Source organism: Papio anubis, chromosome 13 (assembly GCF_008728515.1).
Source record: "Papio anubis isolate 15944 chromosome 13, Panubis1.0, whole genome shotgun sequence".
Lineage (NCBI taxonomy): Eukaryota > Metazoa > Chordata > Mammalia > Primates > Cercopithecidae > Papio > Papio anubis.
Window position 1 is genome coordinate 87,285,320 of NC_044988.1, and position 26,256 is coordinate 87,311,575.

General features: G+C 37.8%; 1 long non-coding RNA gene across 11 annotated transcripts in view; it reads left to right on the plus strand.

Moving 5' to 3' along the window:
- Positions 1–26,256, plus strand: part of LOC103878121 — a 198,205-nt gene that overhangs the window by 29,889 nt on the left and 142,060 nt on the right. For 10 of the 11 annotated variants that reach the window (XR_002517446.2, XR_002517447.2, XR_004177979.1 and 7 more), the window contains 3 exons: positions 9,229–9,339; positions 15,422–15,583; positions 16,124–16,186. This is a non-coding gene — a long non-coding RNA (uncharacterized LOC103878121). The remainder of the gene's footprint in view (positions 1–9,228; positions 9,340–15,421; positions 15,584–16,123; positions 16,187–26,256) is intronic. The other variant, XR_001895643.3, reaches the window with a different exon arrangement.

Below are 26,256 nucleotides of genomic sequence, written 5' to 3' on the forward strand. Positions count from 1 at the left end.
GCATTTCTCCATTAGTGATGTTGAGCAACTTTTCATATACCTGTTGCTGTTGGCCATTTGTATGTCTTTTTTGGAGAAATGTCAAGTCATTTGCTTTGCCCATTTAAAGAATCAGATTATTTGTTTTTTTGCTATGGAACTGTATTATTTTGTTGTAGATTTTTGGATATTAACCCTTTATCAGATATATGGTTTACAATTAGTTTCTCCCATTCTGTAAGTTGTCTCGTAATATTCTGGATTGCTTCCTTTGCTGTGCAGAGGCTTTTTGATTTGATGTAATCACACTTGTTTATGTTTGCTTTTTTTTTTTTTTTTTGCCTGTGTTTTTGGTGTCATATGCAAGAAATCATTGCCAAAGCTAATGTCAAGAAGCATTTTTCCTGTGTTTTCTTCTAGGAGTTTTATGATTTCAGGTCTTAGATTTATGTTTTTAGTTTACTTTATGTTTTTGGTGATTTTTGTGCATGGCATAAGGATTTAGTTTCATTTGTTCTTTTGCATGTTCATATCCAGCTTTCCCAATGCCATTTATTAAAGAGATTGTCCTTTTCCCATTGTGTATTGTTGGCACCTTCATAAAAAATCAATTAACTGTATATACATGGGTTTATTTCTGGGTTCTTTATTCTGATGAATTGGTCTACCATGCTGTTTTGATTACTGTAGCTTTGTAATATATATTTTTTAAATTTATTTATTATTATTATACTGTAAGTTGTAGGGTACATGTGCATAACGTGCAGGTTTGTTACATATGTATACTTGTGCCTTGTTGGTGTGCTGCACCCATCAACTCGTCATTTACATCAGGTATAACTCCCAATGCAATCCCTCCCCTCTCCCCCCTCCCCATGATAGGCCCCGGTGTGTGATGTTCCCCTTCCTGAGTCCAAGTGATCTCATTGTTCAGTTCCCACCTATGAGTGAGAACATGCAGTGTTTGGTTTTCTGTTCTTGTGATAGTTTGCTAAGAATGATGGATTCCAGCTGCATCCATGTCCCTACAAAGGACACAAACTCATCCATTTTTATGGCTGCATAGTATTCCATGGTGTATATGTGCCACATTTTCTTAATCCAGTCTGTCACTGATGGACATTTGGGTTGATTCCAAGTCTTTGCTATTGTGAATAGTGCTGCAATAAACATACGTGTGCATGTGTCTTTATAGCAGCATAATTTATAATCCTTTGGGTATATCCCCAGTAATGGGATGGCTGGGTCATATGGTACATCTAGTTCTAGATCCTTGAGGAATCGCCATACTGTTTTCCATAATGGTTGAACTAGTTTACAATCCCACCAACAGTGTAAAAGTGTTCCTATTTCTCCACATCCTCTCCAGCACCTGTTGTTTCCTGACTTTTTAATGATCGCCATTCTAACTGGTGTGAGATGGTATCTCATTGTGGTTTTGATTTGCATTTCTCTGATGGCCAGTGATGATGAGCATTTTTTCATATGTCTGTTGGCTGTATGAATGTCCTCTTTTGAGAAATGTCTGTTCATATCCTTTGCCCACTTTTTGATGGGGTTGTTTGTTTTTTTCTTGTAAATTTGTTTGAGTTCTTTGTAGGTTCTGGATATTAGCCCTTTGTCAGATGAGTAGATTGCAAAAATTTTCTCCCATTCTGTAGGTTGCCTGTTCACTCTGATGGTAGTTTCTTTTGCTGTGCAGAAGCTCTTTAGTTTAATTAGATCCCATTTGTCAATTTTAGCTTTTGCTGCCGTTGCTTTTGGTGTTTTAGACATGAAGTCTTTGCCCATGCCTATGTCCTGAATGGTACTACCTAGGTTTTCCTCTAGGATTTTTATGGTATTAGGTCTAACATTTAAGTCTCTAATCCATCTTGAATTAATTTTCGTATAAGGAGTAAGGAAAGGATCCAGTTTCAGCTTTCTACTGATGGCTAGCCAATTTTCCCAGCACCATTTATTAAATAGGGAATCCTTTCCCCATTTCTTGTTTTTCTCAGGTTTGTCAAAGATCAGATGGCTGTAGATGTGTGGTATTATTTCTGAGGACTCTGTTCTGTTCCATTGGTCTATATCTCTGTTTTGGTACCAGTACCATGCTGTTTTGGTTACTGTAGCCTTGTAGTATAGTTTGAAGTCAGGTAGCGTGATGCCTCCAGCTTTGTTCTTTTGACTTAGGATTGTCTTGGAGATGCGGGCTCTTTTTTGGCTCCATATGAACTTTAAAGCAGTTTTTTCCAATTCTGTGAAGAAACTCATTGGTAGCTTGATGGGGATGGCATTGAATCTATAAATGACCTTGGGCAGTATGGCCATTTTCACGATATTGATTCTTCCTATCCATGAGCATGGTATGTTCTTCCATTTGTTTGTGTCCTCTTTTATTTCACTGAGCAGTGGTTTGTAGTTCTCCTTGAAGAGGTCCTTTACATCCCTTGTAAGTTGGATTCCTAGGTATTTTATTCTCTTTGAAGCAATTGTGAATGGAAGTTCATTCATGATTTGGCTCTGTGTTTGTCTGTTATTGGTGTATAAGAATGCTTGTGATTTTTGCACATTAATTTTGTATCCTGAGACTTTGCTGAAGTTGCTTATCAGCTTAAGGAGATTTTGGGCTGAGATGATGGGGTTTTCTAAATATACAATCATGTCATCTGCAAACAGGGACAATTTGACTTCTTCTTTTCCTAACTGAATACCCTTGATTTCTTTCTCTTGCCTGATTGCCCTAGCCAGAACTTCCAACACTATGTTGAATAGGAGTGGTGAGAGAGGGCATCCCTGTCTTGTGCCAGTTTTCAAAGGGAATTTTTCCAGTTTTTGCCCATTCAGTATGATATTGGCTGTGGGTTTGTCATAAATAGCTCTTATTATTTTGAGGTACGTTCCATCAATACCGAATTTATTGAGCGTTTTTAGCATGAAGGGCTGTTGAATTTTGTCAAAAGCCTTTTCTGCATCTATTGAAATAATCATGTGGTTCTTGTCTTTGGTTCTGTTTATATGCTGGATTATGTTTATTGATTTGCGAATGTTGAACCAGCCTCGTATCCCAGGGATGAAGCCCACTTGATCATGGTGGACAAGCTTTTTGATGTGTTGCTGAATCCGGTTTGCCAGTATTTTATTGAGGATTTTTGCATCGATGTTCATCAGGGATATTGGTCTAAAATTCTCTTTTTTTGGTGTATCTCTGCCAGGCTTTGGTATCAGGATGATGTTGGCCTCATAAAATGAGTTAGGGAGGATTCCCTCTTTTTCTATTGATTGGAATAGTTTCAGAAGGAATGGTACCAGCTCCTCCTTGTACCTCTGGTAGAATTCAGCTGTGAATCCATCTGGTCCTGGACTTTTTTTGGTTGGTAGGCTATTAATTGTTGCCTCAATTTCAGAGCCTGCTATTGGTCTATTCAGGGATTCAACTTCTTCCTGGTTTAGTCTTGGAAGAGTGTAAGTGTCCAGGAAATTATCCATTTCTTCTAGATTTTCCAGTTTATTTGCGTAGAGGTGTTTATAGTATTCTCTGATGGTAGTTTGTATTTCTGTGGGGTTGGTGGTGATATCCCCTTTATCATTTTTAATTGCATCGATTTGATTCTTCTCTCTTTTCTTCTTTATTAGTCTTGCTAGCGGTCTGTCAATTTTGTTGATCTTTTCAAAAAACCAACTCCTGGATTCATTGATTTTTTGGAGGGTTTTTTGTGTCTCTATCTCCTTCAGTAATATATTTTGAAGTCAGAAAATAGGATGCCTCCAGTTTTATTCTTCTTGCTCAAAATTTATTTGGCCATTTCTTTCTTGGTTCCATGTTTATTTTAGGATTGTTTCTTCTATTTCTGTAAAAAATGTCTTTGGGATGTTGATGGGAGTTTCTTTGAATCTGTAGATTGCTTTAGTAGTATATACATTTTAACAATACTAATTAATGTATTTTTTCTAGTTTTCAGAGTTATTTAATATCTAATTACTTTCCCTTTGATTTTCATAGCACCATCTCATATTAAGTGACTTAGGGAAAGTTGTTTCATACATTTGAGCTACATATTCCTCATTCATAAAATGGAGAACATTCTTGCCCTATCTATACCTTTGAGCTGTTGAAAATCAAATGGGATAACAAAAGAATGATTAGAAGTGCCCAATATTATGATATTTCAGTGACTTCTTTACATCAAGCATCAAGAAAGGAAGTTCTATGTGATCATATTTCCTGAACACCAAATTTTCACAAAAGATTTATGAAGTACTTCAGTGTATGAGTCTTAGATATAGATTAGATTTTGAAATGCTTGATTTTCTGGAATATTGCATTGGTTTATTAGTTAAAATAATTGATATCTGAAGTTAAGATTGTTGCAGAAAGTCTAGTTGGTTGGATTACCATGCCATGGCAGAAGGGCTCCACTCTATTTCATGTCAACTGAAGTTGAACAGCATGAAAACAAATAGTACTTAAAGTTTAGCACCTGGGGGGTTGGAGAGGGAGGAAAAATTTTTTAACATACCTCTACAGTTTGTATACCCACCCATTTACTATTCTTCATAGTAACATTCTTTAAAGAATTTTTAAGTTCCTTAGGGAAAGAGTTTCAGGAACAGAAAGGAATGATGCAGGAGAATTATCATTTATTCTACACTTCTTCTGTCCCCAACATTGTTTCTAGGATGGCTCGCTAAATCTCAGTGAAGGTGTTATGAATGGGACACATAAGGTCACTGACACTTGCTGAAAGGCCCAGTTAGTGTCAGATTACAGATTCAGATTTAGGTCTTCTAAACCAAAGCCCTATCTACCCAGTATACAATACTGTGTTGCTGAAAAACAAAGGTCTTCGAGATGTAACCCTCTTACAGAAAAGAAATCCTATTTGTTACCCTCTTGTAGAAAAGAAATCCTAAGAGACTGAGTATGAAATTATTAGTGTGAGGAGAAGGAATTATAGTGAATCCTTTGGGATCTGTGCAAAGAACAAAGGAGGTGCTTAGTGACCCAGTCTGAGCTATAGAGTCTGACTTAGAAGCAGAGACAATAATCGAAGGCCGCCTCCATTCCTTAGAACGACCTCTCGTCAATAATACAGCGGTTACACAGTATCTGAAACTTTCTCTTTCTTTTTTCTGCATTGTAGAGATGTAAAAGAGAAAAACATTTTTGAACAGAGATCTTCCTTAGTTCTATGAGCAATGTACATATTTCACTTTTTAAAAGCTGCCGACAAAGAGCAAGATTCATTTTAGCACTGGCATACCGTAAATTTATTTGCTTGTTAATGCAGCTTCCCCAGTTCATGTTTTTGCTAACTAGAAACATCAAAATGTCAATCTATCCTAAGGGGTGTATCAACCCCCTGATCTGAAGTTGGTAACAAGATAAGAATATGGCCTGCTCAAGAGCATGTGCTGTCTCAAGAATCGAGACACATTGAAATCTCAATATTAGAGACTCCTACAGCAAAATATAAGAGTTGCAGAAGTAAGAGTTGTAGAATCATTGATTAATAGACAATTAGTAGAAGATAAGACTTTAGGATTTATCCTGACGTGTTTTGCCTTTATTTTGGTAAAGCCTCCTTTTATATCCTACTGATATTGAGGGACAGATGGAATTGAAGTCCGGCATTATGTTAACATGATAATGAGCATCCCAGTCCACTGGAAGACAGAAAGAGGAGAGCCTGGTAGAGTGGCATAATTCAATTTGGCATTGAGAGGCTCTAGATACAAAGCAAAGTCATAAATATTGACATGATCTCACTATTATCACTGTAGCTGGGGGTTTTGTTTAAGTATGTGTTTTTCTATCTCTTTCTTATTTTGGCCAAATGCCATTGCTTTTCCTTTTGAGAATGTTCCCTCTCCAAGTCCCTGACAATGTTGTCTAGCGAGGCCTATCCAATGCCCAGTCCCCAGCCTGACAATTGGCTTATTCCATCTCCCTAGTTCCAGTTTGTAAATAAGCTTATCGCCCCAGTTAAGTGAAAGTGAACAATGGACTTTGCTAAAACATATAGGAAAAAGAGTGCCTTTTTTTTTTTCCTTACAGTTGCTGATCTAGTAAGATGATAACCTGATATGGTAGTAACCTGGCCATTTTGTAATAAGAGCCTTGCTGAGAAAGAAGCTATCAGAAAGAGAAACAGAACCAACATGCTGAGAGACAAAGGCATGATGTGGTGAAGATAGGTGTATTCCTCCTTCCTCAGACCCCTGTAGTGAGGCAAGGCAGTGTGGTAGTAAGTTCAGGCCAATCCTCTGTAAGTGGTAATCCCACAATGAGTCGATGAGTTGCACATCTGAAAAAGCAGGTGGCTAAAAGTTAAGGTAACCCAGTCATTATAATTTAAGTATTACTCAAGAGAAATGAAAGCATATGTCCATACAAAGACTTCTATGCAAATATTCATAGCTCCTTTATTCGTAACAACCAAAAGCTAGAAATAAATGTTTATCAGGAAATAAATGGATTAAAATGTTTTTTAAAATAAAGTGAAATACTACTCAGCAATTTAGAGGAATAAATCATTGATACACACATCATGAGTGAATCTTAAAATAATTATGCTGAACAAAACACAAAAAAGAACAGTTATGATTCAAAATATAAAAACCTCTGGAAAATGCAAACTAAGTAATAGAAAAAAACTCAATGATTGTCTGGGGACAGAGGTAAAGGAAATGTTTGAGTTAGGGAGAAATTACAAAGGGATATTAAATTTTTGTAGGTGATAGAGATGTTTATTTTCTTGATTGTGGTGGTTGTGATTGTAGTGATACATATGACAGAAATTGCATGCATATCAAATTGTATAATTTAAATATGTTTAGTTTGTTGTATGTCAATTATGCTGCCATAAAACTGTTAAACATAAGGAAGGTAAAGCCTGTGTTGGCCTCTTCCACCAAGAGCCGACCCACATCCATTATGAGACTTGCCACAATATTGTCACAGAGCAAATCATCTCAAAATTCAGTCGTTTAAACATTGACCATTTATTGTAACATTTATTGGTCTGTGGACTGAATGCATCTTGGCTGGGTTAGGCTGGACTCGAGGATCCAGGCTGCAGGTTAGGTTCAGATCTGTTCCAGGTATCTCTTACTCTTAGAGCAGCAGCCTTAAAGGAAATGAGTACTGCCCTACATATGCCAACCTGGGGCCAGGTAGATGGGCAATAGCTATCTAGACCATTTTATTTTCATGGTGTGTCACAAAAGTGCAGGAACCGAAACCAGACTGAACCACCATGTGTTTGGCCTTTGCTCATGTGATGCCTGCCAATGTTTCATTGGCCAAAGCTAGTCATAATTAAGCCCAGCTTTAATGGGGTAAAGAATAGACTCAATCACAGTGGGAGGAAAAGGGAAGTGAAATATTTGTTGAACAACAATTTAAACTATCACCAATATGTATCATAAACCAAAAAGCAAATCTTTGAATGTTAGATATGTGTGGGTTCTTTATTGCAACTGAGACATGAGAGGCATGGAAATATCTCAGATATTTGGAATATTTGGCGACTCTTTATTACAACACATGAATTCTTTCCTGTCCTAAAGATAATATCAGATGTACATGAGAATCTAGTGGTACTCAGAAGTTTTAGTTTTGTCAGGCCAAAAAAAAAATTATTTACTTAATCCCATTTAAGTTAAGTTTCTGTTACTTAAACTACAGTTGTCCTTATTAATATGATTGTTGGAAACTATAATAATCAAAGAGCAGAGTCTAGCAAAGCAAATGATATCTATCATTAGTTGAGCAATGACTATTTACCAGTCACTTCACATTAGTTATTTCAGTTAAGTCTCATCACCAAGAGGCTAGGTTGGTATTATACACTATTCTCTTATTGAGAAAACTGAAATTCCATATCTCAAGAAAAAGAGTTGAGAAGCAAAGCCAAATCTGTTGAAGCCAAGACCTGTTCCCTTTCCAGTTTACCATGTTTTTGCTCAGGAGACAATCAATGAAACATGGCACCAGAGGCATTTATGATCTTTCTCTTGTGCAGACAAAGCTAGAGCTAATTTCTTTCTGAGAGATCACCATCTATTCTGTGTTTTTTTAAGCACTCTCCTCCCATCTTCCTAGATCGATATTACTGGTGCTTAACTGCACTTAGACTTGAAAATCATTTTTGAGTCTAAACAATATGGTGCATATAGGAAAAGCCATGGATGTGCTGTCCAGAAGTGTGGCTTGGAATCTCTGATCTTCCATTTAGTGGCTTAGAGATCATGGAAAATCCGCATATTTAGTGCCTCAGTTTCTTCCTTTACAAAGTGAAAAAAAGAAAGTATCTCCTGTTAACCTGATTTGACAGTTAAATATGAAAAACTGAAAAGAAGTTTACAAAGTGATTTAAAATGTGATGTAGGATTAATGTAACCATCATAATTAAAGTTACTAATAATGATTCAGAGGGACTAATCTCTATCAGTAGAATTGTAGTTGTTGTAACAGGCAGGCGCAGGGAAATTTGTGGCTAGAGGAGGATATTCTTGCCAAACGGCTCTTAATTTAGACCATATAGACAGAAACTGTCTATGTGTTTATATAAGACAGTAACTACTGCTACATCAAGAAGACCCTGTGCTGTATCTATCCCTAAGGACTCTAATTACCCAGAGCTTTCTCCAACAATTGGCAGCCCACTCAATGACCATCAAAAGATCTTCCAATACTGACTGTAAGGTTTTGTTCTTTCCTCAAAGAAGTCTTTATTAACTCCTCTGCCTCTGCTGAGTCCTGAAGGCCAGGTAGGTGATTAATGGCCTCTGAATTATGATCCAACCGGAAAGGCTGTTGGTGGAAATTTATACTCAGTGTGCTAAGCTAGAATTCTTTCAAGCCAGGTACTCGACATTCATTGCACAATTTAATTGTAAAGAGTAGTAGTTAATGAGAGCACAGGGGAGGAGGGTAAAATAGGAGCAGAGAGTCTGGGCTGAAGGCCAGTGCTCTCAGCAGTGAAGTTACATCTGGGATGGATGAATCATGGAGTAGACAAATTGCAACACTGGAACAGGGTTTTCATCACCATTATATTTTATCAAGAAGGAAACTAAGGCACACAGAGAGTATTGAGGAAGCATGATCATGATGGTAACTATGATGATAACAACAACTCCCTTTAGTTTTAGTAGCTTCTGTAAGTCAGACTCTAGATAGGAAACTTGACAAGCATCAAAGCTAATCTCAAAAGCAACATTGTATTAAAGTTAGATATTATTGTCAATATTTTACAGATGAGAAAAACTGAAGTTTAGCAAGATCAAATGACTTGTCCAAAATCATGAAGCATCTTGATTCCGGGTATAAACAGGGTCTCTCTGAACTTCAAAATTTTGCTCCTTCCGGTATGTCACTTATGTTGCTTCTACCATTACTCTTTACTGCTACCAGCAATGTAGAGTTAACTATGTGCCAAGCACTCACTCTGTATACATCTTCTCAGTGTTATCTCTATTTACCAATGAGGAAGCTGAGATTTGGTTTGGGTTATGTGCCCAAAGCCCTGTGGCAAGCAAGAGGCAGAACTGGAATTTAAAATCAGGTCCTTCGGACTCCAGGGATAATTATCTTAGCCACTACAATAACTGGCTACAGCTCATACGAATAACCAGCACTGTCACCATAATACCCAATGTTATGATTCAAACCCCATTTTTAATGATAAACTTCCTGATTTGGAGAGAAAAGCTAGTCAGTTTGAAGGTAAGATGAGATCAGATGGAGAGCAGAAAGTAAAGAGTGTGCATTTTTCTGTTACTACCGCACCAATATACTCAATCCAATGGTATAAAGGAGACCCTGTTTTAATAATTGACTGTGACATTTATCAACCTGTAGAATCAACAGGGATCAAAGTTAAGGAGTCAGTCACTTCCTACACTAGAAGAATCTTGGTGCTTAATGAAACCACATTGTCCTTTCAGCTGATTAGAAAATTGGATGAATCAGACTGCCAAGATGCATGCAAACCTCTGAGCTCTGCTAAGTGTCCCTAAACAAATAAATTACAAAAATAAAGTATCTTTTTTACTTGCATATAAAAACAAGCAAATGAAAGCCTTTTGCATAGTTGCAGCAAAGGGCCCCAACCAGCCATTTCCATTTGCAATTTAATATTTCAATAAAGTTTTATTTATTTTCATTTGCAAATGAATTTGCTGCCTTTGAAAAGAAGTCTTGATGCTCTGATTGGTGCCAGGTAGTAGGGACGAGCTTCCACTCCCAACAATGGCCTTCTGGCTGAACAGATGACCTCCGAGCTTGTCTGCTTGTCTTCCTTTTCCCAGCTGCCTCTGCCTGGTCTTAATGTATTTATGCGTTTTAAAGTTCTGTGCAATTGCCAAATTGCCTTATTTCCTAAATAGAAAAAGAAAATGTGCTAGCATTCATCCATTTAATACATACGTGTTAAATACCTACTGTGTGCCAGAAACTCTTCTAAACACCAGAGATATAGCAATAACAAATGGATTAGGTCCTTTTTGCATTGCTATAAAGAAATGCCTATGGCTGGATACTTTATAAAGAAAAGAAACTTAATTGGCTCATGGTTCTGTAGCTGTACAGGAAGCATGGTGTTGACCTCTGCTTCTGGCAAAGCCTTAGGAAGCTTCCAATCATCGTGGAAGGTGAAGGGGCAGTAGGCACATCACATGGTGAGAGCAGGAGCAAGAGAAAAGAGAGAAGAGGTGCCACACATTTTTGAACAACTAGATCTCACATGGACTAATGGAGCAAGAACTCACTTATCACAAAAGGGATGGTGCTAAAGCATTCATGAGGGATTCACTCCCACGATCTAATCACCTCCCACCAAGCTCCACCTCCAACATTGGGAATCACACTTCAGCATGAGATTTAGAAGGGACAAACGTGCAAACGATATCAACAAAACAGAGAAAAATCTTAGTCCTCATGGAGCAAAGGATGCAGACAAAAATTTGTGTTTATTTGGAGTAGATGTTCGGGTAGGGGGAGGGAAAGTAGCATTAAAATATTCCACCACAGTGGGTAAAGCATGCCTTGAGGTCCTCATTGTGGGAAAGAGTTTGGAGTGCTTGCGGACTAGAGAGGATGTGTGGCTGGGGTGGTCTGGGCAAGGGAAGTATGTTGGGAGATGAGTCTAGAGAAAGAAGCAGGAAACAGAGACTGGGAAGAGGGGGTTATGTGTGCTTTAGCAAGTGTAAGAGAGAGCAGGTTGCAATGAAAAAACAAAACCAAAGATTTGTAGAGTATTTCTTTGGTGGGGCAGAATACATTCTTTGGAAAGATATTTGGATACGAACTGGATTTCTAAATCCTTGTCATTTGTGCATACGTACACTTTCTAGTCTTCAGTATCTGTAAATTATAGTGGGAATGGTGGCAATTGATGCAACCCATGATTCTTGAATGTTGAAATTCTCTCTTGACCCAGCCAGTGCCCATGAGAGCACTAAGAAAAGTATATTTTCACAGGGGACAGGCAGAGAAGGAACAAAGTACTTTTATAGGTATTCTTTATTCAAAATTCCAGAATGATTACATAGTGAGCTAAAGTGGGTCATGTGGTTGACTCCTTTTTTTTTTTTTTTTTTTTTTTTTTGAGACAGAGTCTCGCTCTGTCGCCCAGGCTGGAGTGCAGTGGTGCAATCTCAGCTCACTGCAAGTTCCACCTCCTGGGTTCAGACCATTCTCCTCCCTCAGCCTCCCAAGTAGCTGGGACTACAGGCACCCGCCACCACGCCTGGCTAATTTTTTTTTCTTTTTTTTTGTATTTTTAGTGGAGATGGGGTTTCACCGTGTTAGCTAAGATGGTCTCGATTTCCTGACCTCATAATCCGCCCGTCTTGGCCTCCCAAAGTGCTGGGGTTACAGACGTGAGCCAGCGTGCCCAGCTGGTTGACTACTTTTGCCTATACCAGTGCATCACCTTTGTGATGAGAAAAGCCACGTCCAAAGAGAAACTCAAAGAAAGATACATAGGAGATAAAGGACTTTCTCCCTAAGAATAAGAGTTTAGCTTATCTAATTTGTCAACCTATAGTATTTCCAAGGCTCTGCCTAGCTTCAAGTTTGGTGAAGGTTGGGAAATTTTAACATAGCATTTTTAAGGAAAGATTTTTAAAAGGGAGAAATATAAGGTAGATGAGTAAGAGAGACAGAGAAATTGCTTCTAGGATTTCAAAGAAAAATGCTCACAGCCCTCTAAGGATGAAGTTAGTAACAAATAACCCCTTGGAAGAGTTTCAGATTTATATTATACCTTGGACTAACTTTTCTTTTTGGGACACTTGAGTCTTGTCGGTTTTAAACAAATCAGAAGAGAGAAGTCTCAAAAGTTACAATTCATGTTATTAAGGCAACTGGGAACTAGTGCAAATCATTAGAACAATTAAAAAGATATTATTTCCACCTCAAATTTGTAGCTCAACCCATTACAAAAAAATAATTTGTCTCAGCATCTCCAAAGATGAGATCAAGTAAAATCTCCTTAGATGTAGTATGGTTGGTCAAATGTATCACTAACTGCTTAAATGAGATAAAATGCACTTCCAATGAGCCCCAGATCTATGAAACACTGGAAGGGACATCAAGTGACAATCTCATTGAGTCCCTGCCTCCGTTGTATAGGTGAATACATTTGTGACTACATAAAAGGTGAACTAGAAGCCAGCTGCTTTACATTCCCTGGCCGGCGTTGTTTTCACACCCCTTATTCCAAGAAAGACTAGGACAGAAGGCATCAGGAGTAGAGTTGGGAGTTCTTCCAAATGGTTAGGAGCTTGGCCCAAGCAACCCCTATGTGGAACTGCTTACCTGGTGATAAATATTGTCACTAGTGCTCATGGCACTTACTGTCTGTTGCTTATGAAGAACAGTTATTGATGGCTGTGTTGCAGGTCTGGATTGGGCAGAGGAAAAAAGAATGCCTAGTGTGAGGCTTAAAGACTGGGCTGTGTTTTGGCTGTGGTCAATAACAGCTATTTCATTATTCTATAACCACCATCAGATTTTCCTCTGTCTCACTTCTATCTTTGCCCACTGCCCTCCTCTGTCTTTTTCTCTATCTCCCTCTCTCTCTTTCTCTCTCTCCCTCTCTCTTTCTCTCCCTGTCTCTCTGTCTCTGTTTCTCTCTCTCTCTCTCCATTTTTCTCTGATCATCTCTCAAAGGTTCAATGTAATCAGCCTAGCTAGACTTGTGTCAAAGGGAAGATAAAGAAAGGAGAAGGGAAGAGACATGATCTAAGTATCTTTAATGTATGAGGTACTGGGATAAATACTTTCATGCTGTTTTTTCCATTTAAGATGCACAATCATGCTGAGAGGGGTAATCTACCCCCATTTACAAATTAGGAAACTTGCTTAGAGTTCACAGAGTTGGTAGGTAATAAAGTTGGAAATCAGATCCATCTGACTCCAAAGTGTCCTCTTTCCATGCATCCTCTTTTACATCACTCTTCTCCATCTGTCCAGTAGATCTTCCTGCTTCTTGTCCTGGGTATACATAACAGCAAATTCATTTAATAAACATTGAGCTTCTATTATAAGTTAGAATTGAAGAAGCAAAAATATGTAATACAGCTTGTTCACCCTCAAGCAGCTCCCAGCCAGTATATGCACGTGTGCTTGGGGCTTAGGTCTGATAACGAATGCACATTAGTAACTACATCTTAACACAGGACGTTTATGTATTTATGCATTCATTCTTTGAGCAAATGCTTTTTAAATACCCATTCTGTGCCAAGCATTATTTTGTTCCAGTGTTTATCAATCCTGGCTGCGTATTAAAATAACCTAGTGTACTTTTTAAGAAATACTGATCTTTGGCCCATCCAAGTAATTCTATTTAATTGGCATAGGGTAGGCCTCTGGCATCAGTATGTTTTAAAAGCCTCCTAGGCAATGATAACATGCAGCCAGAGTTGAAAGACATTCTTCTAGGTTCTAGAAATGAAGCAGTGAGCAAACAGGAGAAAAAGTACTCAAGATATTCACAGGGTATATGTGCCCCTTATTCAGACAGATGATGTGATAGATAAAGGAAGAGAGAGGAAGATAAAGCTGGAAGGCTGGATTGTGCATAAGTCTTCTTAAGCCTTAAGTTCAAGGCAATTTGGATGATTTGAAGCAGGGGAATTACATAAAGACTGAGATAGCTTAGCACTCTACATTTCTGTGATCTGGAGTAAGTAGAAGAATCTTTCATGCTAAGAATTTTTAGTTTTAACAGATTGACTGATACAGGGCTTTACTCAGTGTTGCACTAGAAGCTATGAGTATAGAAATAGGTAAGAAAAGTTCCTGCCTTCAAGGATCTTCCAGTCTAGTGTGTCTGCTAAGGGTAGGGAAAGAGGACCTGCAGAGGAACATTGCTAGTGCAACAAGAAGTACTGAGTTGCAGCAGACATCGAGTGCTTTCAGGATATTTTCCCTCCCTGATGAGGAGCACATCATGGACACTTCTAGGTACCACCTTTGCAGAGTATCTATAGGTGACTCCTCAATGAACAGAAGAGAAGTGAAGGGAGGACCATATAGCAGAGAGAACAGCATTTGCAAGATGCGAAAGAGAAGAAACTTGATTTAATCCAGATTCTTCAAGCAGTTCAATCTGGCTTAAGTGCAAAAGTGAGAATGGTGTAATGGAGAGGGTTAGAAAGGAGAGCAGGAAATAACAAGCACTGTAGGTCATGACACAGAGTACCTTTTTCTAAAGCAACGTTTTGCAGGAATAGAGAAGAAATTGACATGGTCAGAGTTGCACTCAAGAGTTTCCTCTGGTTTCCTCTGGTTGCCTGTGGATAAGGATAGTCAAGGCTGGAAGCCAGGAGGCCAAATGGCAGTAGTGACAGAGGTGATGGGAAAATGAAAATCCTCATCAAATGGAGCATGAGAGTAGTGGGGTTGACTTACAGGGGTGAGTGCTGTCTAGAGTCTGTTCTCTCAGGTTTATGGCTCCAGAAACTCTACTTTAACTCTGCACCAAAGGGTAACGGGATTCTGAAGGAAAAATGGTGTAGAGAATGTGTGCACCACGTGAAGGACAAGGGAGTAGAAGATACGGGCTTTCCCCCTGCCTTCACCATTTTCTAATTGTGCCCGTGAAAGCATGTCACATTACCTTGCTGACTCTTTGTGTCCTCATCTGTAAAACAGAACTATGATGGCTACATTCATTTCCTTAGGGTTCTGGGAAGGATTAAATGAACTGCACTGCATGGAAGCAATTTTTAGACTCTAAAAACTTTGCAATTGGGCATCATTTTCTAAATCCCCTGAACCAGTATCAGACTGTAAGGGGTAAGTATGTGGGCCACGTAGGGGGTCAGGGCTGTCAGACTCCACTTCCAGGAGAGAGTTAAACACTCCTCGTATGGACTTTTATTGTACTATCAAATCCAATCTCAAAATATCTTCATAGGCGACATGTTTGTCTCTTCCCAGTTTTGCAGCCACATCAGTTTCTGATTAGACTTACAATTAAAGTGGGGAAGTGACTTTGGAAGAGACATGCGTGCTGTCAGCAGATGGGAGAGAGGATCGAGAAAGATGGAGGGAGGCTGCTGTAACACCTGTTCTGGTTGGGATTCTGAATGAATATGAAAGGTAAGCAGAAACCCAATTAGTAACCCCTGAACTCGCTCCATGTTATCTCTGCAAACACACACTCTCTTCCATCCTGCGCTTCCAAAGGATAGCAGGCTTCCTGACAAGCTATTGTAAAGAAGGATGCAGACCCAGAGGAAAGAGACAATGCAGCAACTCTCAGTTTTTTGATGTCTCGCCCAGCATCTCTAACTCAAAATTTTTTATGAAGATTAGGCATTTTCTACCTCTGAAAGCATAAAAGATGATAATTATTTCTGCTATTTTCATAGTCTCTTTTTGCTAAATAACTACTATGTGTCACATAGGCATGCCTTTTAAAGCTTTATGATGTGCTGGTATTTATTATTCTCATTTTCCAGATAAGGAAACTGAAGTTCAGAAGGGTGCAATAGCTACCCAGCTATGGAAAAAAGGATCAAGGACTTCTTGTGTCTTAAGGCATTCAGTTCTCAAACTAATATGAGAGGGAGATAGTATTGTTATTCTTTCCATTGTTGATTACTATTTTGCCTAACACCCCTATTTCCCTCTCTGCAGTGGCTCTCCCTGTGAGAGGAGTATGCTTCTTGATCACTGAAGGCTGACTAGGCGATGCAGAAGGTGAGTGGCAGTGACAGATGTCACTGTTGAGTAGAAGCTTCAAGATTTTGAGTGGGCTTTGTCATATCTGATTTTTCTTTGCTATTAGACTAACAAAGTCTGAGATTGAGTCTGCCCAATCAGCCTAGTTTTGTCAAAGCAAAGACAATACAGAGGAGAGTCATAGCCATACATAGACATATAGACGTGAATTCTGAAATTTGAAGTCTGTATGTTACACAGTGTAGCCAAGCCTGAACTGACTAATGTGCCCATTTGAGAAAACTGAAGTTAAGGAAAAGTAAATAGGTGTCCAGCTATATAGTGGTGAAACTAAAACTTGAAGTCAACGCTGTCCCACTCCAAATTGTGTGATCGTCACCATTGTATCACTCTTTCTCTCCAGTTCTCGTTCTGAGGTTTTTCTGTATTTTATAGTGACAGCTTTAAAATGACAATAAGAACAACAACAACAACAACAACAACAACAAAAAAAAAAAACACAAAAAAATCCAAACAACTAGTTTAAATAGGTATAAGAGCAGGTAGGTCCTCATTAGGAAGAAAATTGAGTTAGGGCAGTGATTTGTAATTTTGATGAACATACAGTCTATCTAGGGATTATGTTATAATGCAAATACTTTTATAGCAGGTCTGGGGTAGCACCTAAGATTCTGCATTTCATAAAAGATTACAGGGGAAGCTCATACTGCTGGTCTTTGGACCACTCTTTGAGTGGCAGGGACCTACATGATGCCAGTCACTTTGCTATGGTGATGATAGAAAGATAAAATAATGCAGCCTTGCAGAGTGGTTAGGAATGCTAGGACAGGACTGGGATTAAGGACAGGCAAGCAAGGTAATAAGGGGGCAAAGTTTAAGAACAAAAGTAGAGCAAGGGCTGAACCTGTACCCTGAGAGTGTCCCCTAATTCAGTCCTCTGTGGTGTGTTTCTAGGCTGCTTCTAACAATTGAATTTGAAAACTGAATTAATATAGAGCCAAAGAAAATACTACGACTCTGTCTTCACACTGCTCCTAATGGCATTGGCCACCATCAGGCCAAGGGGGATGTTCAGAACACCAGTAAAATTGTAGACTCTGCTAATAAAAAAGATAAAATAGCTCAAAATTATGTCATGTTTTAGTTGGCTTCATATATTTTTTTAGTTAGCTTCATATTTTAAACATATTATTGTTTTTGGTTTATGTGTTTATTTCCAAAATTTCTGATTATCTTTTTTTCTTTTTGCTCTGTCCTTTTATGATATCTCTAAGTCTCTCCAAGCTAACAATTATACTAGAGTGTCTGTCAAATTGCTCCCACCATCAATATCCCTCAGAAAATGTCCTCCTGTAATTTTCAGTGCTATTTTTCCAAACTGGACTGAATATTGCTATAATAAGACGTTTGATGACATTTTTATTTGTATAGTCTAAATTGTATCTAAGTCCCAAAGCTAAAGACAAAATATCCTGTCGCTTATATTCTAAATAGAAACCTAAAAATAGCCAACTTTGGGTTGGCTTCCTTCATGTCTGACCCCTAGATCTTGCAAGGAACCAGCAAGCAACCTTCCTGTTAGGAACACTAGCGTCCTTCTTCCTCATTCCTCAATATGCATAAGAAGACTAGGGTAGGTAAAGGGGATGACAGACATTAGAGTAACCTGTGTTTTTGCTGCCATTGTGAAAAACGTAATTTTCTAGGTAAGTTGTTTTCTCTTCTTCTTCCATGAGACAAGGAAAAGGAAATTCTCAATATCTTCCAAGCCAAGTAATAGGAAAGCCAAGAAAATAACATAAATATTTGAAATGCTTACAAGAAGAGACAGACACCTTCCTTCCACCTGACAGATAAAATCCACAGAACTTGCAGTAACACCTGGTCATAGGAGATTATGAGAGAGATTCATATCTGTAACCTATTGGGCGGGTAATTATTACTTTAGTGAAAATCTCTTTCATACATACACACTCTGCCTCATTAGTGAACAGTGTCACCTGATCCTGAAAAGCGTGACTTCTCTCATCCATGATGCTTTTTTTTGTTTTATTCTCTCCCATGCTCTCTCCTTTCTTCCCTCTTCTCCCCTCCCTCCATCTCCTTCTCTTTCTTTCTTTTTTTTTTTTTTTTTGTTAAAGTTTTCGGCCTGTAAGCATTCTTTCTTTTCTTTAAAAAATTAAACTTTAAGTTCTAGGATACATGTTCAGAACGTGCAGGTTTGTTACATAGGTATACACGTGCCATGGTGGTTTGCTGCACCCATCAACCTGTCATCTACATTAGGTATTTCTCCTAATGCCATCCCTCCCCCAGCCCCCCACCTCCCGACAGGTCCCAGTGTGTGATGTTCCCCTCCCTGTGTCCATGTGTTCTCATTGTTCAATGCCCACTTATGAGTGAGAACATGCTGTGTTTGGTTTTCTGTTCTTGTGTTAGTTTGCTGAGAATGATGGTGTCCAGCTTCATCCATGTGCCTGCAAAGGACATGAATTCTTCCTTTTTTATGGCTGCATAGTATTCCATGGTGTATATGTGTCACTTTTTTTTTTTTAATCCAGTCTATCCTTGATGGGCATGTGGGTTGGTTCCAGGTCTTTAACACTTACCATCATCTCAGGAGAAAGGAGGAGATTGGTGCATGTTCTCTGTCCCCCATTCTGAAAATGGCACATTTCCCCCTTAGTATTTGGTGGTGCTTCTGTCATCTGATGTTTACTAATATTACACAGTGTTTATGTGTCATTTACAAAAGAGGCAGTGTAATCATAAGAAAGAGCATAGGATTAGAAATTTTGTAGACTTTGTTTAAATTCTGGCTCTGTCACTTGTTGTCTATATGATTTTGGGCAAAGTTAACTATTTTCTTATCTTTGACTTGTGAATAATGACAGCAAGAATAACAGTGGCAACAATAATGAAAAAGTCAATGACAATGATATCAGCATATCATTTGTTTTTCTCATCAATAGATATATTACATAATTAAAACACCTGGTTCAGCCACTAATTAATTTAATAAATTTACATTAAGTACTCACTATGTGCCTGCTGCTGTTTTGAGCATTGAAAATTCTATAGTGGGAAAGAGAACTATTATCTTTTTTCATCATAGAGCTTATGGTCATCTAGTGCAGGGGTTGAGCACACACTGGGTGCCCAAATCCTGCCTTTAATCTATTTTAACATTGTCTTTGAGAGAAGATTGGTTTTATATTTGTAAAGTGTTGTGAAAAAAGGAAAAAAAAAAAAACTCATCATGGCCCACATAGCCTAAAATATTTACTATCTGGCCTTTGGTGGAAAAGTTTGCCTATTGCTGGTCTAATGGTACACACAGGAAACATTCAGTAAATGCTTTTCTCATGCCAAATCTTAACCTGAAATTGTTTGCATTGGTGTTTTGATTAATTTCTGCATCCCTTCAAATCCCCCACAGGCATCTCATTGCCCCTGCATTAAAAGTCAAAATTTTCAGATGTTTATAGATCCTGTATGAGTGACCCCTATGCCTTTCCAACCTCTTCTAATTATATTTTTATCCTCCTGCATCACTGGACTTTTTTTTTTTTTTCAACAAATATGGCGCATGTGCCTCAGCCCAATGTATTGTAACTCTTGAGCTCCCCTCTCCCCAACTTTTCAGCCAGTTTACTTCCATCTTACCCTTCACAATTCAGCTCTAAAATCACTTCCTTTGCCAAAATGTCCTTGACCTCTCCTTACCAGGTGTGTTCTACCCCCTAAACCTTTTAACTGCTCTCACAACTCCTGATAATTATGGTAATCGTATATTCTTTTCTGTGATCCTTTTCTTACTATCACCTCCACACATTTGTTCCATGAGGACAAGGGGTGTATCTCTTTTGTTTATTTATTTATCTCTAGCACCTAGCATCCTTGCTTGATGCTCAGTAAATATTAGGTGACTAAATGAAACAAAGAATGAAGGATTCACTGTCATGTTTGTTGAAGAAAAAAAGGATCAGATAGCTTATAGGATTCTTTCAACATAGGGTACCTAATTCTCCCAGGGAAATATACCCCTAACTGGAATTTCTGTGACTGCCTCTTCATACTTCCTTCATTCTCTCTATATAATTAATGGGGGCCCAGTGAGCTGTTTGTGCTGATACATCATCTGCACCACGCAGCAAATGCATTTGTTATGGAGTTATCTGGGCCAAAGCTAATGAATCATTTGCAAATGTCCTGATTTACAAAGAGAAAATTGGTTCACCTGAATAACAAGGTTTATATGTAAGGAAAGTCTTTCCAATTTTTTCACTATGTTCTGGGATGCCTCAAAATCCCAAGGAAACACATATAAGCAGTCCCCTGCAGAAGACAAAGTCCAGAGGTCACCTTGGAGGAGAACAAAAGCTCTAAGGTCAACATTCCCTCACGGCAATGGCAATCCTCTTGTGAGCCTTCAGATGCCTGAGAACTCTCTGAAATTCTCAACCAAGTATTTCCTTGTATATGTACATATTCCTAAAGACCACATCAGATTTATCAGCTTCTCACTGGGGCCTGTGGCACCCTGGTAACCAGTGCTTTAAGAAAATCCTGGGATCCCTTATTCTTAAATGTATTTGTTATTATTTTTTAAAAAAAACAAAAAACGAAGATAAGATAAGGAGCGAGCAGAGATGACTGTAAGTCCTGAAGGGATCCTTCATATTTCTCGTCTCAACCTTCTCTGACCCACTGTGCAGATGAGAAGATTCAGATCATTTGAAGAGCTGACTTGCCCAGGGCTTTACAGCAAGTGAGACACAAACCGAGGACTCAGATTCCGCCAGCTCACTGTCCTTTCTACTACACCCTACTCTCCACTGATATACAATTGTTTATTTCTGCTTTCATTCCTTTTCTCATTCACTCACCCAACTTTTTTCTTCTTCATGTATTCTCTCACTGTCCCACATTATCATTTTCTCAAGGTTAATTTTTAAAACTATTTATTATTTGTGACTAAATCATTTCTAAGAAGAATTTTTGACTTCAATAAACAATTGTTCAATAAGGCTGTTAAATTAGAAAATAACATGCAATAGAACACATTTATCTTTTCCTTTCTGAATGTATCTCTCAAGTGATAGTAAGAAATAAAAAATGGTATAAATCTACAAGAACCCAAAAAAATGAAAGAAGAAAGGGCACTACATAAGAAACTTCAACAAATTTTAGGAATTGAAGATGGAAGATTCAACAAACAGAGGCAGAACCACAAAATAAATGTCTGCAGAGGGAGATACTGATGAAAAACAAACCAACTTATCCTAAGAAGTCAATATAGAACAACAGATATACGAGGATGGTAAAAATTTGGGGGCTGATTGAATGTCTATGTATGAAGGAGTTGAACATCACTCCATCTCCTGAGTTCTCGTAAACCACAGAGCAGTCGTGCCTAGAGACCAGAGGCAGGAGGATGGAAAAATCTGAATGGCCCTAGAAAAAGGACTTTCAAATATGGTTATGGTGGTCAGTCAGTGAAAGTGGTGATTTCCCACCCCTTCACTTTGATAATAAAGCCCAGTGATAAACCCCTCCAATCTGCTCAAAGCGTCAAATTAGTTTTTTTGTACCTAGAAGGTGAAAAAGCAGTAAAGGATCAACTGATAGTTTACAGGCATCCAAAATGACTGGGAAAATTCTAAACCAATAAATATGAAAGGAAAAGCCGGAAGAACACAGATATGACAGGGAGTGAAATAAAACTTCTGAACCGAAGCTATTAATAATGTAAGCCTAGACGTTGTATCTGAAAAAAACAAAGAGGCTGGTATAAAAGATAATAAAAAACAGAAAATAATTCTTATCAATTACGTGTGTGTATATATGTATATGTGTACATATACATGCATTGACTGAAATTTTAACTCCAATAAAAAGTTGCAAGACAAAGTTAAGAAAATATTCAGACAGAGAAAATGACAAAAAAATAAAAAGCATGTGGGACAGTTTTCCAAGTATTGCCTGTAAGCTCTAAATGCACCATTTATAGCCTTCTCTAAGACAAGGGAGATGGGCCTTATGAATGTTTCTTCTTTGCCAGTTGGCATGAAACTGGAGGAAAACTAGAGAATGAAGTGTCTTTTCCTCCAGGCTCTAGTTTGCTCTTCTCCCTAGGTTCCTGTAGCACACACAGCTTCTATAGCACCCAGCCCCTGTAGAGTGTAGTAGCCCAGTGGTCAGCAGTACATGGGACCTGCTTCACTTCCCCAGAACTCTCTTGTGTCATTTTATGTTGTGTTCTTGGGTATGGAACCTCTCTGTGGAAGGCTACGTCATGGCAGTGCAGAGCACAGACTGTGGTAAGTCCTGCTGGTGAAGCACCTCAGTGAACTTCTCTGAGGTGAATGGTAATTCAGTTATCCGTGGTCACATCCTTTCCAGTGGAATCGAGATCTACCTTAGAAGTAGGGGAGGGATTTTCCCTTGGTGTTCTATTATAACCTTAGGGACTGTGGCCCTTACCTATGCCTGCTATTCTTATATTCTCTCGTGTTATCTTTACCTTTTACTAGCTAATTCCTCATTACTACAATATCACATTTTAATTAATAATCTTCATATTAAATGTTCCCTGTTAAAATTACTGTGTGGGTACTGCCTCTTGGCTGGACCTAATGGTTGTGGTAGGAGATAAAAGATAAGCATATTAAAGAACCAATTTAGAAAGAATAATTATAGGTAATAGGTATTACAGGTATTTCTAAAATACAAATAAATAAAATTCCTTGAACTGAAAGAGAAAAGAGTTTCCAGATTGAAATTTTCCAGTAAGTGGCCAGATTACAGAAAGAAAGGGAAAAGAAAAGATCCTGAAAAGGCCACAGCATCATACATTTTCATGACTTGAAATGAAAGGGTAAATAGAGATGTCTAAAAACTTCCAGTTTGGATGGGGAAGACCATCTTTAAAAAGAAAAAATAATCAGGATATATCAATCCTCTCAAAGACAATGCAGAATTGTTAGAAGACAAAGAGTAATGTTTTTAAAAATTTGACAGACAACATTTCCAACCAGCTGAATTATAAACATACAGTAAACATGAAAGAATAACTTCAGGTAAGTAAAGGTTTGTAAGTACTACTTCCCATATCTTTGTTTAGTAAGCTATTGGGAGATATGCTCCTATAAGGTTGAATGACTAAATATTAAAGTGGGAGTAATAAGATCCATGAAACACATCTTCCATTTTAGAAAAATCTCATAAGGAAATCCTACAGTTATATTGGAAGGAAGTTCTAGATGGATCGTTTTATATCAGGCTCAGGGAACAAACTTTTCAAAATAGAGCAAAAGAACAAGGTAAGATAAGTCTGACACATGGAGTTAAAAAAATAACAACAAAAAAAAAACTGTAGATGATGTGAAATGATCATTTAGTACTTAGTATATGTGATGATGTATTAAAAAATGATGCGGCTGGGTCCAGGGGCTCACGCCTATAATACCAGCACTTTGGGAGGCCAAGGTGGGCGGATCACTTGAGGTCAGGAGTTCAAGACCAGCCTGGCAACATGATGAAACCACATTTCTCCTAAAAACACAAAGAATTAGCCAGACATGGTGGCAGGCACCTCTAATCCCAGCTACTTGGGAGGCTGAGGCAGGAAAATCTCTTGAACCCAGGAGGTGGAGGTTGAAGTGAGCCGAGATCGCGCCATCGCACTCCAGCCTAGGTGACAGAGCAAGACTCCATCTCAAAATAAAAAAAAAAAGAAAAATGATGTTAACCTATAAAATACTGTGAAAGTAAAGATAGGCAATTACTAACTCCACTAAAATATTCAAAAATATTTGAGGAACAAAAAGCAAATTTTATGTTCATTTATGTAAATATGACAATATGAACATATATATTTTATTTTAAATAAAACTGTATTATAATTATGCTTACTTTGTGGAAAGATGTTAAGTGTGGAGAAAAACACGCCTAAGGTTGATAAGTCAAACAATATTACCAGGCACATAAACTTTTAGAAGTATGCTGCTAAATACTAGAAAATAATGCCAGCATTGACTTTGAGAAATGAGATTCCTTTTGAGTAGCAGGAATAAAGAATGTGGTATGGCAATACTCTTTTTCGTCATAAACCATTCTGATCACTCTTTCAAACCATGGGTATGTATATATTTGGATTAACTTACAATAAAAATCCAAACAAATTTCCATCAGGGAGGTAAATGAGATAATGAATGGAAGAAATCAGCAAAGTGCTTAGCAGACAGTCATCATTCGATGAGTGCTGGTTGTGATATAGTAATTGTTGAGTAAATTAGTTTGGGGAAAAAAACCCTACTATTTAGCATTAAATGTGTATTTTATCTTCAAGTAATGTAGTATAGAAGAGGTAAAGCTTGACTTGACAGAGTAAGCATATCCATTCCTGATATAATTATTTTCCGATACGCAACATTAGATAGACGTTATCACTTGGGTGTTTCACAAGGGTCAATGAACAGCACTTTAAATTATGCCTTAGACAAGGCTTTGACTGGAAAAAAAAATCAGTCTTCTAGGAGTGTGTTTTTCTCATACTCTTGCCTTACATTAACAAACAAACCAACAAGGAACTCCCATCCGCACATCCACATAACAGTAGCAACAGCAATAATGCAGATATTGGTATTAAAATCTTAATAGATACATGCATATTTTTAAAACTGTAAAAGACAGCATCAATTTATATGGATGCTCTCTAAATTAGTAAGATTCTGACAGTCTAATTAATAAAAATTCAAAGATAGAATATTTGGAAGAAGAAATCAATAACAACTTTTTAAACTAGCTTCTTCCCAGGACTGAGGTCAGTTGAAAGCCTTTTGACATCATTTGCAATCAAGTAATTGGCCTCTTTCAACAATGGTCAGTGATGGGCTGACCAGGTACTTCAAGCATATCCAGTAAGTCAGAAACTGGGTTGTCCAAAACAAGTGACTACAAGCTTTTAAAAGACATGCTAAAACTGGGTTGTACAAAACAAGTGATCACAAGCTTTTAAAAGACATTGCTAAAACCAATCACATGTTTACATTTCAAACATACCACTTTATCTAAAGTCAAACTGATGTAATGTGATCACATTGCATCAACCTGTTTCAATTTAAGGCTGACAGTTCACATTTTGGAAACAAAATAAATGCATCATTATCAAGTGGCATTTGCAATGGACCTTATCTAGGGAATTCTGATCAACACCTCTAATGCATGTTTCTTAATGAAATTCTCTGAGTCAGAATGGTAAATATAGTATGTGCACAAATAATACACACTATACATATATGTATACAGTATATATGTATTTTACATGTGTGTTATTTTGTTATATATTATATATGTAATTTATACATATACATATGTGTTTGTATGTATCTCATGTACATATATGCCATCTCTCTGGCTTTCTCATACAAGTGTGCATATCTTATAAATATCTCATATATATGAGAAAAACAGAGAGAGAGCAACATTAATCCCACATATTGTTAGCAATGTAGAAGTATTAACTGAACTCCAACCAATATTTCTGGATAAGAAATAGTAGGATATTGTGATAAGCTTCATATTAATGCCAGGAAAGAACACTAAAATGTGTGGTCTGGTAATTATACCTCAGGATGAATAAGATTAGAATCCTGCCCTAAATACCAGAAAGTTTTATTTATCTCTCAGATTCAGGTACAATTACCTTCACCAAACTCAGCTGCATCATTACTTTTCTGATTTCAGTTTTCTTATGAAAATAGTATTACGATGTAATACCAACTGATCTCACAATATTGTCTTGGGATTAAAACAAGATAATGGTACACAATACTATACATATTTGAAGTAGAAGTTTGAAGAAATTCAAATTTCGAACCAATATGAGAGTATACTGGCTCATGTAATTGGGAAATACAAAGATAGAATGACCTCAGGGAGTTCTAGGCACTTAAAAATTATCCAGAACTTGTTTATTCTTTATCACAATTACCTGCTTCACCTTATAGATTGATTTCATTTTCTTATATAATGAAGAGGCTTTCCATACAATGGCTAGAGTGGTGGGTCAAGCAGCACATGCC